This window comes from Pantherophis guttatus, chromosome 1 (genome assembly GCF_059756535.1).
Source record: "Pantherophis guttatus breed Tessera chromosome 1, ASM5975653v1, whole genome shotgun sequence".
In the NCBI taxonomy this organism is placed as follows: domain Eukaryota; kingdom Metazoa; phylum Chordata; class Lepidosauria; order Squamata; family Colubridae; genus Pantherophis; species Pantherophis guttatus.
Genome location: NC_142063.1, coordinates 281159587 through 281176974, shown reverse-complemented (window position 1 = coordinate 281176974; position 17388 = coordinate 281159587). Strand labels below are relative to the sequence as shown.

The window sequence follows — 17388 nt, the reverse complement described above, 5'->3', positions numbered from 1 at the left end:
AGGCAACATCATTAGTGCTAGTAAGGGGTGGGGTTTATTCTCAGTTTATATTCTAGTGGCTTGCCCTGTCAGTGCTGGTGGGGGTTGTCTTAGAGGTCCTTTGGTTGGGCTGTTTATTGTTGACTTGTTTGGAAGCTCCTTGTTTGGAATATTGTTTACTTGTTTATTGTTCTGATTTTAATCTTGGAGTTAATCTATGCTGACTGCTGATGGGAAGGTGCTTTGGTCTTTTTGTTTATTTTTTGGCTTAATGTCTCTTTTGCATAGTATATAGATACTGTTTATGTCTATGTGTCTATTGATGGCTAATTTGTCACTAGTGCCAGGCTTCTAAAAATTCCCTAGCATTTTTAGACTTGGCTTGGTCTGGGATGGTCACAGTTTCCCAATTGAAACTATGGTTAAGTCTGTCCATATATTGAAATTAAGGAGTTTTCATGTCTTCTGACTGCTAATTGGTATTCACGGATGTGTTCTTCCAGTCGTCTGCCTGTTTGCTCTACATAGTAGCTGTTGCAGTCATTACACTTTTATGTTGTAGATAATTCCTGGCTTTTTCTTCTGGAGCTGCTGAGTCTTTTGGGCTTACTTGGATGTTTTGAAGGGCTTTAGTTGGCTTGTGTGCTATGCTGATTCCATGTGGTTGCAGTAGTCAGAGAATGGATCCACATGATACCAGCATAAACAACTGGACACACATGAACATGTTGGTTCAGGCTGCCACTATAATGTATAACTTAGGTTTTCTACACACCGTATCTTGAATCAGTATAGTAGGAAAAACACCACATCCAGAGCATACCACTTTAAGCTGTCCTTGGGCTTTCTCAACTGCAAAGGTTTGCTGAGATACAGTTGAAGTGTGCTTGGACAATGGTTAATGGACTATTGTTTGGGTCAGGATAAAGAGACTGTGTGTACAGATGACATTCCAAAGGGGATAAGAAAACACAGTTTCAAAACTGCAGAACAAACTGTCACAAATGCAGGGAGTCTTAAACCATAACCTTGGATCAGCCAAGCCACAATTTGAAGCTGTATCAGTCATAGGAGAAATCCCACCTTATGCAGGAGTACAAGGTATAAATCAGGAGCAAAGCTGTAATAATTATAGAAGAATAATTATAGAATAATTATACAAGTCGGGTGAAAGATGTCAAAAGAGCTTATGTAAGTACAAGATAAGAAGCCATGATATCCCAGGAATATGATTACAAGATCCCACTATAATTCTAGCAAATTCTGGAAATTGGCTAGCGATTCTTTCCAAAGGCACACAGAAATATTTCATTCATTTTTTTCTTGTACCCTTGTCTTCATACTTGGCACTTTGTCAAGGTCTTTTGGCATCTCATCATTATCAGTGTGATTAGCCACCTGTGCTGGATTCTGCTCATTAGCAGAAGAATCTGTCTATATTGGCTGGAAGCCAGACTGTTGTCCTACGGAAGGCAAACAGTTTCACATTGTTCTCTAACTCCAAGAAGACCATGGTAGCATAAAGTGATGATACATCTTTTGTTGGAGTCAGATTACAATGTGTAAGTTTGAATCGTCAAAATCCATAGATGCTAATCAATCTCTCCAGTGGGACTATCAAACATGGAGGTCATCATTCAAACATAAACAACATCTAAAACCAACTGTATTTCTCCATCTTACTTTTATATGCAACTTCTGAAGATGAAATGTTCTTGGCCAGAAAACGTCCTTTCGTTCAGCATGGCACATACTGTATCCTTTCCAGACATGGTCCCAGAAGAAGGAAGGATAAAAATTGTTCAAGTGCAAGAAGGTCAAGATCTCAAAGGTGTAACTGTTCAGGATTATGGTCAACAACCACATATGTATTGTAAAAGATTCCCATGTCCCAGAATATTGTATAAAAGAGGAACCAAATGGAAGGTCTACAATGGAATATGGAAATTTATAAGCACCATGTGAATCATCAAATATACATTGATGTGATGGATGAGGTAACAAATCAGTGATCACTTCTATAGATTTTATATGTATTTTAGGTGGCATCCTTTTTATAACTTGCATGCATAATACCATCAGTCTTAGCATTAACGAGATTTGTCAATTAAAAATTATAGTTTTTCTATATGGTTATATACTTTCTAGCACAGTCCTGTGATTCATAACTGTCTGCCTTTGAAGTTTAACATCTTCAATAAACAAGCTAAAACTTATAAACAAAGAGAGTGTTCAGGCTTCTTTCCTCATCCAGTGTAAAAAAAAAATCTCCTCTACCTGATATTGTTTCAGATACACTCAATTAATTCCAATATACAACAGAAGAGCAACAATTAAGAGCGATGCCTTATTGCATTGAATTTTTGTCCCTCCTTATTTTTCCGAGATCCAGCATATCCGTTGGGTAACTAAATAGTAAGATGTTGGGTGAAACGATACTGATATTGAATGAATATCAATCAAGTTTAGCTTAACTTCCCATGCATCCCACGATACCCAACAGAGAAGCAAATTTCTGCCAATGATTTCATTCAGTATCACTGGAGGTGACTGTATAGGATACAGAATACAGAATAACAAAGTTGGAAGGGACCTTGGAGGACTTCTAGTTCAAACCCATGCTCAGGCAGGAAATCCTACACCATTTCAGACAAATGATTGCCCAATCTCTTCTTAACAAGTGTTAGAGCATCCACAACTTCTGGAGGCAAATCGTTCCACTGATTAATTGTTCTGTCAGGAAATTTCTCCTTAGTTCCAAGTAGCTTCTCTCCTTGATTAGTTTCCATCCATTGCTTCTTGTCCTGCCCTCAGTTGCTTTGGAGAATAGGGCAGCTCTCTCTTCTTTGTGGCAGCCCCTTAGATATTGGAACACTGCTATCATGTCACCCCTAGTCCTTCTTTTCATTAAACTAGACATACCCAATTCCAACAATGGTTCTTTATGTTTTAGCCTCCAGTCCCCTAATCATCTTCGTTGCTCTTCTCTGTACTCTTTCCAGAGTCTCAACATCTTTTTTATAATATGGTGACCAAAACTGGATGCAGTATTCCAAGTGCGGTCTTACCAAGGCATTATAGAGTGGTATTAACATTTTACATGATCTTGATTCTATCCCTCTGTTTATGTAGCCTAGAACTGTGTTGACTTTTTTGGCAGCTGTAGCACACTGCTGGCTCATATTTACTGTAAGTGATTGTCCACTAGGACTCCCAAGATCCCTCTTCCAGTTACTACTACTATTGAGCCAGGTACAGCCTATACTATACCTGTGCTTTTAGTTTTTCTTGCTTAAATGTAGAACCTTACTTTTTTCACCACTGAATTTCATTTTGTTAGATAGTACCCAATGTTCAACTGGTTGACTAAGAAAGTTCCTCCAAACTGAACTGATGATGTTTGGAATCAGATGTTGCTTCAAATGGTGAAGTATCAGAAGCCAACATGTGTATGGACTGCAATAGAGGTGTTGAATTAATGGAACTGAGCTCTCTGTAAAACTACAGACAAAAATGGTCAGCCCAGTGGCTGCAGTAGATATCATTTCTACAGCTCTTGAAAAGGTGATTTCTTTCAGATCATTGCAGAGGAAAAGCTGCACAAGAAATGAAAGGAGCATAATACAGGGATACATAGGGCAATGATAGGATGAATGGTACTACAACATTTATCCCAGTGAGCATGTTTCCAATTCAGTTGGTAATACCCTGTTTTCCCCAAAATAAGACATCCCCTGATAATAAGCCCAATTGGGCTTTTGAGCGCATGGCAGTAAGGCCAAGCACTTATTTCAGGGTTCAAAAAAATGTAAGACAGGGTTTTATTTTCGGTAATCTCAAAGCCATCACGAGGGGCAGAAAAATCAGTATTAACTACCCCTGCAATGCAGATAAGAATATATGAGAAATTGGAGTCAGAGATGTCTCTGAGAGTTGGTGAAGTTCTGTCTAGTCTATGATTGTCAGGTGAATAGTTATAGCATATGAATTTCAGAACCAAGAATATCATGTCTCCAAATGTTGTAACAGAAGGAAATCCCTTGTTGCATGCTATAAGACTAAACCAATAGGTATGGGCTAAGACACTATGTACTCAGCTTTGTGATGTGTAAGAAGAGTAGTGGGATGGTGTTAGCATCCCACTACTCTTTGTACATATCACAAAGCTGAGTAGAACAGGAAGCTAATATTACTGTTGGGGTTGGCAGTGAAAGTGTTAAACATTTCTTCCCCTAACAATGCTTACAATGTCAGTTTCCTTTCAATTTCTTGTATGGTGAAATGGTAATGCAGCATCCAGGTATAGGCAAGAAAGCCCTCTCTTGGTGACTGCTGAGGAGTCTGATAAGGTGGTACTGAAAATTTGGAGCAATTCATTCTGAAAGCAAGAGACCCAATGGGGATTCAGGCAGTCTCCTAGCTAACAGTGACTTCTTCCAAAACAGCCATGAGATATGAAGACCGACAGTGTCATGATTTCTTAGTGAATTTTTCAGAATGAATCCATAATTTTATGTGCCTCTCTAAAACATATTAAGCAAAGAGCAGTATCTACACTTAAAGCATTTACAAAAATAAGTTTTGGAAGTCATAGAAATGATTTGAGAATGGAATCCATATCTACAGCTTTCTCACCAATTGTTTCCTCAATAGAATTTTAAACAAGATAACGAGGAAAAGAAAGCATCATTTAGGAAAATAAACAAAAGAAAGAATATAAAAACTATCCCTAACTTAATTCTAAATAGTAATGTAACATCCTCTTCCATGTAGCTCCTGCAGTAATTAAAAAGCAACTGAGGGGGAAGGGACTCAACTGTAAACATGCACAGTAGAAATAAACATCCCACCCTTACTTGGCATCAAAGAGTCTTGAGATAGGTCAGCTCAAGAAACAGACACTGAAGGATCCTAAGAATGTTGTATTATTGTTGTAAGATACATTAATGGGGTTATGAAAACTTTCACTGTCTCTGATTAAGGATACGATACTTAAGCCACACAATCTTTTTCCCATGCTTCCTATTTTCTGTGAGTAAGCGACTGTTTCCCCTTTCTTACTTCTTCAAGGCCAGAGCTGAATTCCTCTAGAGTCTCACAGCTTGTATCTGTGATGCATAGTTCCCATACTAAAGATTCACGTTTCAATAACGTTTTTTTTTTGGTGGTATTGGAATCACTGAGGGGAAAAAAATGTCTGGCTTTTCTTGCTGCACTTTTTATATTTCTTAGTTTACAGCATAATACCAGCCAAGCTCAGAGGCAGTTTTGTGGATTGGATATTCTCTAATTTGTCAGTAAAATGCAGTAATTACAAATCTTAATTATTATGCTAATCCTATTATTTAAATCATGTTAAACTCTCTGGGATTTTTTTTTTTTTAATATACAGACGTATGGGTGCATCGGGTGTGCCAGTCCTTGACAACCAGAGAGTGACATCAGGGAAACCATTCCACAAATATTTACTTAGAAGTAAGTAACAGAGGACTCATTACTTCCACCTAATTACATCTCGCCACTGACAAGTCTTAACAAGTGTATTATTCTGTACACAGATTTTTAAGGACTGTTGTAGAGTTCAATTATGTACTTATAGTCTCAGAAACGCACTCTGTCTTTGTATCCAATTAATTCTGAAAGATAGCAAGCTCTCCAGTGAACACAAAATAAATATAATCAATAACTAAATGATTGATTGAAGAATGTGAGAAATTATGCCTTTACTAACATTTTCTGATAGTTCAGATTTACTTATTTTTCTCATGTGATATAGATCCCTTATATTACAGTTACAGCAGGAAAGTGCTTTTGGCAGAAACTACTTAATCTTTTTCAGAAGGTTTATGATCATATAGAAAGGAACAAATTTCACCATGTAGCAAAAAAATGATTGCGTGTGTCTTTATATCCTACCTAGGTCACATGAATGGAAAATGTCCCCAAGGACTGCTGTCCCAGTGTAGCCAGTGGCATCACTGCCAGTCTCTGTGATGATAATGCTGTATTTGCATTCTACCTTTCCTCCAAATGAAGATTACAAAACATGTAAACTTGTTCTTCAGCAGTCTCTATATAGACATACATAACACTTATAGACAATTTAAGACAAACAAGACTTGGATTTCTACTTAGTTATATATCTGAGAGGAATATCTGTATGCTACCTGAAGATAAATTAAAGCTACCTGCTTGTCCACATATATTGTTCTTTTGAACAGTAGGACAAATAGGTTAACAAGAAGCCTTTCCTTACTATAGACAATATGCAGGTAAGTCATACTTTCCCCTCTTGCTTCCTAGTGCTTAACAACACAATTAGTCACGGATCAATACTAACAAAAGTCTCATTCAAAACTTTATTGAGCCATGAAGCTCATTGGGTAACCTTGAATTGGTCTATATATCACAGCCTATTCAACATCAGTTATTCTGAGACTAAAATGAGGGGAACTGCATAAGCTAACCCAAGTTCTTCAGGAAAAAAGCTGGGATATAAATGTAATTAATTCTTAATTAAAAACTTACATGGCTATGAAGTAAGCATCATTTCACCTCCCAAGGATGAAATCCTATTATGTCTTTAGCTACAGTGAAGACAAAGGCAAAGCTAAAAAGATGAACCTCATTATTACCAAACCCCCCTTTTTTCCCAAAAGTAGTTCCAAATTCCAAAAAGAGAATTTGTTTTCCCAAGATCCCAGAATTTCTAAATAAATCTTTTTCTGGATAACACTGTCGTCCTGCACTAATCTTGGGAAATGTGAAAAATAAAACACAGAGATAACTGGACCAGAGTAGGTTATCATGTCTCTAGGACATAAGATTATATCAAATGTCATAGGAAAGGACATCATGGTAGAAGACATGGACATCCACCACTGAAAGATTAAGAGACACTAGGATAAATGCACCATCTTCATCCTAAATCTGCCACAGGTCCACAGGTATATCCGTAAGGATGCCTTAAGACTGAATCCTAGTCTGAAACGTAACTAAAATGGGTCTAGAAATTTCCAGACTGTAACTGCAGTCTGAAACACCTTCTTAATAAACTTTCCCAAAAGGGGAAGGTTGGAGGCATGATGATACTTGTCCAAAATCACTGGGCCCAAGGCTAGTCTCTTGAGAAGGGAACACTCCACTGCCTCCTTCAAGGCTGAAGGCACAATTCCCTCTGTCAACAAGGTTGGCACTCCAGCATGGATTCAACCACAGATTACCTCCCTGGCTACCGTAACAAATCATTAAAGAGGTGTCTAAATTAACAGAGAAAAGAATCCTGTCCATTTCTTCAGGCATTATTCCAGTTTACTCATCCTACATCACTACACAAGACTGAACTTCAGAAACCTCAGTTGGGCCTGCCCAGTTGGAGTTTATCTTGGAGCAGATCTGAATGACTTTATCTAACAAATAATCTGAATGTTCTTCACAATGTCCTCTTCTGCTCACTGCCCCCTGGAAATGGGTCACCCTAAAAAGCCACTGGATGGCTATCAGCAGATAGAGTAAGGGCAGGTGACATTTTCCTACCCTTATTGCCATGAGGTAATCCCGATATGGGCTCCTATCATGTCCAATCAGTCACTTTAGGTCTTCCTCCAAGGTCCTCCAGGAGGATATCTTCTAGAGCTTCATCTTTTGGAACACATTAGTAAACTAAAATATACTACTAGATTGGTGCGCACAGAGAGAAAGGACACATAGAAGTGATGTGATGCAAGGCCCAAATTACTTCCCAATTTCAGGCAGAAATCAAGAACTTGCTAAACCAGTCAACTCCTCAGGAAAATTCCTAAGCCCCCTCAATCAATTAGAACAGGTCACCTGTTCTACAACAGGCCTCATGTTCCTGCAGGGAGGAATGACCCCAGTAAACCCAATGCATTCATTATTACATAGATATGATGTGTAGTATAAACATGTAAACCACAGAGATTTGAATATTCAGAAAATGTTTTTAAGGGATAGCAACTATGGCATTAATCTCTCCCATGTCTTACTTTGAGAAGTTAAAAGATTTAGAGTATTAGCAGTTTAAGACTAAATTAAAGAACATACCGTTCGCTTCATTGAAGTATCACTTAATGAATGAAATGTCTGGAAATGAACATTTCTGATTCTTACTCTGGAAGCTAAGGTGTAAATTAATAGTGCAACAGTGTATAAATTACTTTAGGTAATAATTAATGAAAATCTGTGAATAACAAGTTTGAAAGTAGGGAAAGAAAATCTGAGGAAGACTAACATAAAATCAATGCAATCATCACAAATACAACACAAAAAGCAGGTGATTGTATTTACAGTTCTACTCTCCATATTGTTGGGATTCAGATTTGCCCTTTATAAGGGCTGTGTTTATGCTGTAGATAAGCGGACACAATGAAACACTATAACTTGTTTGACTAGTTAAGAAAATAAATATACCCTCTCTCACCCTTCCAATAACATTTTCCTGGAAAGTTGGTTTTTTTTTTCCCCTGGATCTACTTCTAAATTAGAAAGCCACACTGCCCTCCAGTTGACCTTTTCAACATCCCTTTTCCTTTATTTTTCATGACTTGGCCTGTGTTGACTTCATTAAGGCTGAAGAGATCCCCTCCCTTAGTCTTCATCTCCTGGCCAACATGAGATTTTGGGAGATCTGGCAAAGTACATTTCAAGAAATTCATGATATGTGAGATTCAGAAGGGAAACAACCTTTCAGCCACTGATTCTCTTCTCTGCTGCTCGTATAGCCAAGATTTAAAAAGAAAGGAGAATAACATAAGAGAACCAAGAAGAGTCTAGATTTTAGCCCAGATTCCTCAGTCTTGAAGAATTGACTTTTAAAGTAAAAAAATTAACAGTTTATAAAAATTAGTACTGCTTGTGATTATAGAAAGCGGATAACTATATATCCAGTAGACAAAAGTCTTCATTGGAAATGAAAATGTCAGAAAAATCTTATTTGTCTTTCAGTTCTATCGGCATTCACACCTACTCCTCTGAAGAGTTAGGTAGCATTCACACAAATTACTCCAAGTGGGAAGGATAAATGTATGGATTGATTTAAATAGTAACATAAGAGACTCATATAAAGGCATTATAAAAGGCAGCTTTGCCAAGTTTCAAATTAAGATTCTTTGTTATAGCACTGTTAATCACCATATAAACATCCCAAGTGGTATAAATCTCTCAGTAGGGGTAAATTAAAGGAATGGAAATGTTTCCACTTTAATAGGTTTGATTTGCTTAGTACATGACAAAATGCTCTAACAAATGGGTTATAAAATAATTATGCAAGGAACCACCCAAACTAATCCAAACAATTTATGAAAGCGTATAAAAATAGGCATTTCCTTCAAATATATTATTTTTTGCCAGGAGAATGGTCAATAGAAACAGAAGAGCAGGCCAGGCTTGGCAGGATTTAAAAACTGGCACCTATTTGGGTTGCTTCATCCAAGGTGATAATCAGGGGATTCACTGCTACAGATTTCTGAAATCATAATAGGCTCTGACTATATTTGTAACAATCTAATTGAACTATACTAGCATAAATTCTTTTCAGGTTCATGTCAGTTTCTAGACATTCATTACTATATGCAGATAATATAGACATGTTGAATTAACCAGAATCCATTAGCAATCAAATATATGTATTTGATATAGTTGAATAGACCATGTAGCTGTCTTATTCCCTTATCCTGGGCTACTACACACAGGAGCATGTTTCAGCGTTATTCAAAAAATAATGATGTTCAGATCTTCCACGTAGATGAAACACTAGTCAAAATTAATTTTGTATTCTGTTGGGATTTCATTCATAGTTAAAGATACCCAAAACAAGAATGCAGACAATATAAGCAGGTAAATGCTACTTACAGATGAGAAAACCCTATTTACAGAAAGGAAAATATGGGAAAACAGAATCCGGAAAAGACATAAGTTTAGAGGTCAGGCATAATAGTCAGACACCGTGAACCCATTTGTAATGGCTACCAGTCTTGCATCATGTAAAAGATTTAATTACTGTCTTATTGTGTCAAATTTTCAGCCAAATTATGCCTTCCAAGGGGGGGATCTAACATGTCCTTTGTGAAGGAGAAAATCTATTTTTGCTCAGTTATTGTTAGTGTTGCAATCACCAAAAAGAACAAAGATGGGTTATCATATTGTTCTTTGTTAAAAATTACCAATGCTCATGAGAACATTTCAAGTCATATTTAAGGAAATAGGCAGATTAGTGTGCATTCTCAGCTATCATTATCTCTTAAAGCTGTGTAAAGTAGAAATTGTACATAATTATATTTTAATAATTAATTAATTAATTACATCTATATCTAATTATGCATTGCAGTCTCTCTTTATTCTTCTGTCACAAAGCCTACTACATCATGTGCCTGAACTGCTCTAAAACAGCAAGTACTAATGGTCTTATTGAAATCAGCAAGGCTAAATCACACCAATAACAAGTAAGACCCTTCTGGTTCAATGGAACTGTTCCCAGCTAAATAGAAATAGAATGAATTTTGGTCTTATATTCATTTTAACAGAGTTTATGTTTTCACTGGATTGCACATTTCTATTAGTAAAATGCTGGTATTTTATTCCCATATGTGCATAAGGTAGAGACATAACACTCATTTGCATCCAAAAATTGTCGGTAGAAGAAAAATAGCAATTAAAATTGTTATAAATATGCTTGAGCAAGTACATGAATATGAATTAACAGAGTGCAAATATGGTCATAGAGGATTTCATGCATGAGATAATATGTTTCTTATAGATCTTAGGAATGTCTCATAGGAATGTAATCAGTTCTTTGTCCAATATTATAGAAATAGGATCACAACAACTATAAACATTAAATGGAAAACAGTAATATTGGTGGAAAGAAAGGTTTGCTGCTGCTCAGCAGGTACCAAGAGGAAAGCATCATTATATTTTAGAGATTCCAGGCTTTACCTGGGATGGAAGATTTCATCTGCTGATGTACTCCTGGGTTACATCAACAAAGGAATAACATCAAGATTTTAAATGGGGGATAATACCACTTTATACTGCACTAGTGAGGTCACACTTGGAATAGTGAATACAGTTCTGGTCACCATGATACAAAAAAAAAAAAAGATGCTGAGACCCTAAAAATGTGCAGAGAAGATTAACAAAGATGATAAAGGTTTTGAGACTAAATCGTATGATGAATGTTTGAGAGAGCTACCGTATTTTTCAGAGTATAAGACACACTTTTTTTCCTCCTAAAAGAGGCTGAAAATTTGGGTGCGTCTTATACCCCGACTGTAGCTTTCCCAAAGCTTTTTTTCAGCCCTAACAAGGCACTAGCGAGTGAAGCGATCTCTGCTTCCCTGCTTTGCCTGCTCCCTCCGACTCTCAGCTGTGAAGCTTTTTTTCAGCCCTAACAAGGCGCTAGCGTGTGAAACGATCTTCATGGTTTGCCTACTTTTCTCATTGCTTCTCTCTCCAAAGATCAGTTGTGCTTTAGAAGCTGTTTTTTATCCCCATGCAGGGGATAAAAACCAGCAAACGAATGTGCTGAAGCTGACCAGACTAAAGATGCTAGCCAGATGAATACCTGGTAGGCAGATATTTTTTTTCCTATTTTCCTCCCCAAAAACTAAGCTGTGTTTTATACTCCGGTGCATCTTATACTCCAAAAAATACGGTAGGTATGTCTAGCCCAGTGATGGTTAACCTTTTTTGGTGCCGAGTGCCCAAAGCGTGCACATGTCGTGCGCATCCCAAACCCCCAAAATGCAATGTGAGAGCCCCCACTCATGTACCCCACCCCCTGGATATCCCACGCATGCGCCCCACCCCACGTATGCGCCCCGCCCTCCTCTTTGGCTTCCAGGTTGGTGCAGGAGGCTTTCCATGCCCAAAACAGGGCATGGGGACTTCCAACCTGGAAGCCGAAATGGGGTGCGGGGGCGCACCGGGAGGCATCCCCGCAGTCCATTTTGGGCCTGGAAAGCCTCCAGCACCAACTTGCATGGGCCCCATCCCTCTGTGCATGCACACTCCACATGCGCTCCACCCCCACGCATGTGCAGCAGAGACCCAAATACCAGCTGGCTGGCAGGAGGTATGCACACATGTGTGGTAGAGCTGGGCTGGGGCGATGGCTGGCATGTGCACAGAGAGGGCTCTGCATGCCACCTGTGGCACACGTGTCATAGGTTCGCTATCACAGGCCTAGCCTATCAAAAAGAAGGATTCGGGAGGAACTTGATAACTGTCTTCTACTACTTGAGAGGCTGTCATAGAGAAGAGGGAATTGACTTATTCTCCAAAGCACCAGAGGACAGGCAAGAAGTAATGAGTAGAAGCTTGTTAAATAGAAAGCCAACCTAGAAATAAAGAGAAATTTTCTGATTGTGAGAACAATTAATTAATAGAATAGCTTGCTTCTGGAGTTGTAGGTGCTCCATCAATGGAGATTTTCAAAAATACACTGGACAACCATTTAACTGGGAAGGTAGAAAATCTTTCGTCTTGAGCAGGGGGTTGGACTAGAAGACCTCTGAGTCCCTTCCAGCCATATGATTCTTTGTTCTATGTTCTATCTGATAGACAACAGCAGGAATTCCTTACAATGTTCCATCCAACCATGTAAGTAGTATCTAAAATGACCGTGTGGCTAACAACTTAGATAGATCACTGGGAATTTTAATAGGAAGATAGTTTCCCCAATTTTCTCAGGTATTGTCCTTCCCCAGAAGGAAGAAACAAATAATAATAATTTTAATCAATTTATATTATTGCCTTTCTTGCAATGATGACTCTGGGTGGCTAACAAATTTAAAGCTCAATAATTCTGTTCAACCCTATTCAATTCTGTTTCACTTTCTCCAAAAGGGTAGGTAGCAATCAAAACGAGTTGGCCCTACAAATAATCAAGCCCCATACCATAAGAGCTTTTTAGGTTTCAACCAGCACCCTGATTTGTACCCAGAAGCACACTGAAAGCCAGTGAAGCTTGCAGAGCAGAGATATAACTTGGGCATACCCAGGTGTACCATTAATTACTCCTGCCACTGCATTCTGAACCATCTTAAATTTGTAAGGGCTTTCAACGGAGTCTCATAGACAGCTCATTACAGTAATCCATTTGGTAGTTGACGATGATCATGCGACAGCAGAGTACACATCAGTAAACAAAATGCGACCATTTTACTTGAGCATTTTAGGTTGGAGCAAAAAACTTCTCTGTATGGGAACAAAGAGTATTTAACTCTTCATGCTGCTGACAAATTTATTTAGGCCAATTGGATGCTAATTTATTATTTATTATTTATTTATTTATTTGTCAAGAATGTATTAGGTAATATATATAAGTATAAGCATGAATTGAATACATAAAATAGATACAAATAGAGGAAACATTAGGCACGCTGGTGCTCTTATACACGCCCCTTACAGACCTCTTAAGAATGGGGTGAGGTCAACAGTAGACAGTCTTAGGTTAAAAATTTGGGGGTTTTGGGATGAAACCACAGAGTCAGGTAGTGCACTCTAGGCATTGACCACTCTGTTGCTGAAGTCATATTTTCTGCAGTCAAGTTTGAAGCGGTTCACTTTAAATTTGTATCTATTGTGTGCTCATGTATTGTTGTGATTGAAGCTGAAGTAGTCATTGATAGGTAGGACATTGTAGCAGATAATTTTATGAGCTACCCTTAGGTCATACCGAAGACGGCGTAGTTCTAAGTTTTCTAGGCCCAGAATTTCAAGTCCGGTGGCATAAGGTATTTTGTTGCGAGTAGAGGAGTGGAGGACTCTTCTTGTGAAATATTTCTAGACACGTTCGATTGTATTAATGTCCGATATGCAGTGCGGGTTCCAGACAGATGAGCTGTATTCAAGAATTGGTCTAGCAAATGTTTTGTATGTTAGTAGTGTGATATTACTGGAGAAGAACCTACACAAGATTAGGTTTACAACTCTTAATGCCTTTTTGGCGATGTTGTTACAGTGGGCTTTGGCACTTAGGTAATTAGATATGAGTACTCCAAGGTCCTTGACAGAGTGAGGGTCATCTACAAGGTCATGTCCACTCAGCTTGTATTTTGTGTTCTGATTCTTTTTGCCAATGTATAAGACAAAGCATTTGTTGGTTGAGATTTGGAGTTGCCAATTGTTTGACCATTCTGACACAAAGTCAAAGTCTTTTTGAACCTTTAGAAATATAGAATAGAAATGGGCAGCTAAATAACTTTAGCTTAATAAATAACTGTCCATGTAAAATACGTAACTTTGGGAAGCCATCAGTATGTACAAAAACTATGTAAAACTACAAGCAATTTAAATAGATTTATAAATCTATGTGTTTTAATATGGCTGTACACCGCCCTGAGTCCTTTGGGAGAAGGGCGTTATAAAAATCTAATAAACTTCAAACTTCAAATCATACAATGCAAGAAAAGTAAATAAATAACCAAGGCACTGCATAACAATTCCATAAAAAGGGCACATATATTGAGTTCCCCTCATACCCTGGGCCTAACACTTGAGGGAAAAGTCAAGTTTTAATACTCTTCTGGAAGGCCAAGAGGAAGGGGCCACCCAAACCGCAGGAAGGAGGCTGTTTCTTATGGTAGACACTATGACAAAGAATGCATGCCCCCTTGGTTCTGCAGGGTTGTGGGGACCTGGAATCTGCTCACTCCTTTGGATTTGGTGAAATGGGCAAAACTCCCATTTCAGGTAGATAGTCCCCCAAGTAAACTGGCCCTGTGACATTTATGGCTTTAAAGATGATAACCAGCATTTCAGATTGCTACCTGGAAGTCAATGTAGCTCATGCAGTAGCGATGTTATATGGGCAAACTTTGGAGCATTCAAAATTGTGTGCATCACTGCATTTTAGGCCAATTAAACCTTCCAAGTGATTTTTCAAGGCAAGCCCCTTGTAGACTATGCTGCAGTAATCCAATGGAAGGGACTAAGACATAAATGACAGTGAGCAGAACCTCCTGATCTAGGAATAGACCACCCTGACCGTGATTGTCACCTACTCTTTGATTTCAAAACCAGGCACTACCCATATGCCAGCTTCACTCTAAGTAATCACTGCAGTGGCAGAGAATGATATACAATAGCAAATATTTTACTAACATACATATTCTGCATTTTTATCATTCACAATTCAATAAATTCACAAATCTACTTCTATGGTTTTCCTATGTTCTTGAAACTGGCAATCCTATAGTACCATGTAGAAGGTTATAACGTTTTGTAAGATTTATGTCCTACAGTAAATTAAACTGATATCATTTAGTAAGGAATTTATAAATACTGTATAAAATGATTACTTTTGCATTACTATGAATTATTAGCCCTGCTGCCTAGCAACCAGCATCATTTTTTTTTTGAACAATGATCATTATAAAGGAGTATCTGGAATTTGTGCAAATGAGTTTTCATTGAAGGGCCAAAGAGACACATTCATCTTAGACATCAGACATAGATAATTTAATGCTTTTAGAGAAATAAAGCAGTAGTAACAATTTCTGCAATCATTTTAATAAAAATTTCTCATTATTGCCTTAAGTAAGTCCTGTGAAACTTGATTATGTCAGGCCATAATTCTGTTACCTTCTCTAGAAGACTGGTTGAGTTTTTACAGCAAGTGGAAAAGAATGAGCTCCTTATTCAAGAAGAAATTTGACAATATAAAAATGCATACTGATTCTCCGCTGAAATCTTTTTATATTTTATTGAAGATGGTTAATATAGTGAAATAGCTGATGTCTCATCTCCCAAAGTGGTGGGAAGAGAAAGACTGGAATCACCAGTGTTCCTCAAATTGTCAAGACAGTCACAGATTGGCAATAGTACCTTGAGAATAATAGAAATGCCACTGAGACCCTTCTTTAATTTCCAGAAAAGCTTTAGAAAGGAAAAATGAAGAAGGAAAATCTTAATTTCCCCAAGGACTCTTCTGAGTCCTGTTTTGGGGCCCATTTATATATCCTTGGGAACATCCTGGAATTCTGGTGTTTAATAGGCCAAGTAATAGATATAACAGTATGTGGATGCTCATGAATTGCTTCAGATGAATTAGGAAATTTAGAATTACTATCCATCCATCCATCCATCCATCCATCCATCCATCCATCCACCCACCCATCCATCTTTTTAAAATAGTGACCAAGAAGCAGAACCAATCCCTCTGAGCAATTTATGATTAGTTTGAAGTTTTCTTATTTTCTTCTTATTTGTGTGCATAAATATATGGTAAATTTCCACTCAGAACTGATGCTTGACTGAATATCCATGTTTCCATTCAACCTGTGTATGTTAATTTCAGAAGCACACATGTGCCTAATAGCTTTTAATTACTACAGAATAAGCACATTTAAATAAGAAAGTTAAATAAAATGCTTTTCATTATTTAAAAAAAGTAATGTTTACCATAAGCGTAATTTAAATATGTGTATGGGAAGTAGGGTTGAGATGAGATAATACCTTTTTCTGTCCTTTTGAGTCTGGATTATTGCTTTACTTTGTGTTCCATACAACAAGCAGGACTCATGTATATGTCTGACTTCCCTACTTGTGTTATCTGAACTTTGCCCATCTTTTTTTAATGGTAGTTAAATTAACATTGCCCTAATTGTATATAATCTATTATGTTCCAGAATGCATTTATTACATCCAATCTACTGGCCCTTCCTGTCCAGAACTGATCCTACAAACAGAATTTACAATTACAGACTTTTTATTTTGTCCAAACTGGGCACTACCACTTTAGTTCTGTGTGCTCGTATATAAATTATATCCTTGGGACTGTTTTTATTTGATGGTTGGCAAATCATCTGAACAGGCTAAATGTTCCTTTTACAAATAGATTCGGTTTGCAGCTTACAAAGAGACAGTTTTGTGTCACTTCTCAAGAGATAGATGCAAACATGAATAAATGTTCTGGCATCTCCATGTGTGCAAGAACCCAAAAGAATTGTAGCTTAATTGCTATAAACCGCTGCAGCAGGCACTTGCCAATATAGTGTATGCAAAACTTCCTTCGTTTTCTTTCTTTCTTTTTTAAATATACACTGCCAAGAAAAGCAGCTGCTGGAGTTAGCTAATACCAATGTTTTATAGGAACTGATATTTTCAAAACCCTTGAAAAAAACATGAAACTACCTGTATTTTATGAAGTCCTACTGTGCTCATTAGTAAGCCACATAAAATAAGCAAGGTTGTCAGGCTTTAGAGACTGACGTTTCTCAGTGGTGGCCTCTAACTATAGAATCCCATCAAGAATGCCCCCAGGTGCTTCAAGTAGCTTCTAAATCTAATCTGGCCTTTATAGTCTCAATATTCATTTTACGGCAGGTGGATTTATTTAGAATTGTTTACATATCGTTAGTATGATTTTATTAATGTAAATATAAATTT

The 17388-nt window shown here is 37.6% G+C and overlaps 1 protein-coding gene and 1 long non-coding RNA gene across 3 annotated transcripts in view; one reads left to right on the top strand and one right to left on the bottom strand.

Moving 5' to 3' along the window:
- KIF26B (kinesin family member 26B) overlaps positions 1 to 17388 on the bottom strand; it is a 307349-nt gene that overhangs the window by 49665 nt on the left and 240296 nt on the right. The gene's annotated exons all lie outside the window — the stretch shown is intronic.
- On the top strand, positions 5373 to 6032 carry LOC117671927 (uncharacterized). Its single transcript, XR_004593051.3, has 2 exons — positions 5373 to 5454; positions 5900 to 6032. It is a non-coding gene; the product is annotated as an uncharacterized LOC117671927 (long non-coding RNA).